A 2527-nucleotide genomic window follows, 5' to 3' on the forward strand; every position below is an offset into this window, starting at 1 on the left:
TGCATGAGTCACCGGTGATATTTGGAGGCAGAAAGCAGTTTGCTGGGAAGAGACCCAGATGGCTGGTGACAGGGACCTGGCGAGTTTTGTCCGGCTGTGTCCTTAACAGCCATCTGAGCTTCTCATTTATGTTGGCTGCAAAAGGCGGGTTTTGCTACAGTCAAGCCATTTCTCCGAAGGCTACTAAGATGGATGTCACAGAGTCCCAAGGGCAAGAAGGGCTCCAGGGAGCCTGCTGTCAGACGCCACTCAGGTTGACATCTGAGACCTGCTGTATGCCAGCCCTGGGTCTGCATTTTAGCTTCATCCCCGTGCCATGTCACAGAACTGCCGCTTCACACAGACGACAGGTAAGGAGCCTCGGGAAGCGATGCTGAGTGACATCCCAGGCGGCCTAGCGAGAAGCGGTACTGAAAGACAACACTCATCTATGGGACATTGAATACCTCACCCTGTCACCTCATGCGGATATGATGCAGGGCTTTGGCGAATGCTGAGGTTCCAGCAGAGTTCATGGGTGACATCTCCAAAGTGGCCTTGCAGAGTGACTGGGCCAGAGTCTCAGAGCCTGGGTCACCGATGGCAAGGAGAGGAGGAGGGAGGTGTCCCAGAGACACGATCACAGAATGCCAAGTCAGCTCTGGCTGCTTCGATGAGAGATAGATAGCTTGTGTGACAAGCAAGAAAGCCAGAGGCCCCAAGCAGAGCAGAGTTGGCCTGCAGGGCCTGGGACACAAAGACCACAATCTCCCAGGAGCCCCTCCAGTCACCTGAGGGTCAGCTGAGGCTTCTCTACACTGTACCGGTCCCCTCCCTTTACTCTAGGGCTTCAAGGCACCAACACTTTCCTAGGAAGAGCTGGTAGGCTTGGGGGACTTGAACGTGGAACCTGTATCCCTCTGTAGAGTCAACACTTGGGAAGCCAGGGGACAGAATGAACAGGCAACCCAGTTCAGGAAGCTGCAGCCGTGAAGGCATGCAGAAGACAGCAGGGCCTGAAGTGGTATCAGAGAGGCACAGGTGATATGACCAAGTAAGAGGGGCAGGCAGGACGCTGGAGATGGAAGTGGGGGCTGTCTTATTCCATTTGAGGTGAGAGCTGTATTTTGTATTAATGAAAGCTTATTGAAAAGTGACATCTGGCTGGGCATGGCGGTATATGCCTTTAATCTTAGCACTTGGGAGGCAGAAGCAGGCCTGAGTTCAAGGCCACTCTGATCTACAGAGTGAGTTCCAGGACAGCCGGGGCTACAGAAAGAAATTGTCTCAAAAAAACAAAAAAGTGACATTTGAAAATTTCCTACCTACACTTGGCAATTTCTCACTCTGAGTCAACAAACTGGATCTGACTAATTAACCAAGCTAGATACTGAATTTCCTCCACCCCCAAACAAAAACTCACCTCAGCTGTACTCACTTATTACTTAGCAGGGCCTGTGGAGTTCCACATTTGCCCTGCGGTCACTGCACCGTGAACCTGTCTTCGGAAAGTCTTTCTGGAGCCCTATGATCCCTCTGGAAGGTCACAATGACAGAGAGGGGCATTTTGCCTTCTACATTGAAGGGTACATTTATTCCTCTTACGGTAAGGGAGAATGGACACGATCACGTTGAAGTTAACCCGAAGGGTCACCATGGGAGGAAAGCAAGGCTCACTGGCTGTGGGAGTATGTAAACCCAGCTGCAGAGAGACAAAAATGGGGACCAAGTGGAGGAGACACAAAGCCAGAAACACCAGCACATGAACCTTGGAGACATTGCCACCTGACAGGGTGAAACTAAACACTGTTGTAACAGTTACGGCCTTTGTCCACCCTGAAAAGCCTGCTGGCTGGAGTTTTTAGTGTTGGTGCATTGACTTCTTGGATCTCTGGCTCTCTGAATAAAACTTGACTTCAAGATCCATTCCTGCCTCTGCCCACTGGCATTTGTGGCGAGGAAGGGCGTGAATTCTAATGTTCGGGTTACATCAGGACAGCCATCTGTCTGCTGGGGCAGGTGTACCTGGGCCACTACGTCCACTAGCTGCACAGGGGATGGTGTAGACTCCGCTGGGCTGTCTCCCACTGGTGTGAATCTTTATTGCATGTGGTCGTGGAGCCATCACCTCCAGGCGTGATATGACTATTGATGCCACAGAGCAGAGTTACTGGCCTGCAGGAGACCATAGCCCACGGGGAAACTAGAATATGGTAGGAGTCAGATATGAGGTCACAGCAAAGGGGCAAACTGAGGTTCTAGTGGCCACTCCCTTCTGGTCTTGGAGGGGTCACTAGGATATATAGGAGGAAGAGGTTGACTTGGGGACTCTTCAGTGGTGGACCTGCAAGATAAGCCACCATGCTGAGGAAGGAACCTCTTGGTTGTAGGAATCACTTTGGTAAGCAATTGGATGATCTTCTCTTTGGTCTATTAGTGACCTATCAAGGGTGAGCAAATATTTCTCGACATCTTCCTAGAAAACACAATTTGGCATTAAATTCCTGCCACCCTGCTGAGCTTCCTGAACAAAGCAGAAAATGAAACA

This window comes from Microtus ochrogaster, chromosome 4, assembly GCF_000317375.1.
Source record: "Microtus ochrogaster isolate Prairie Vole_2 chromosome 4, MicOch1.0, whole genome shotgun sequence".
Lineage (NCBI taxonomy): Eukaryota > Metazoa > Chordata > Mammalia > Rodentia > Cricetidae > Microtus > Microtus ochrogaster.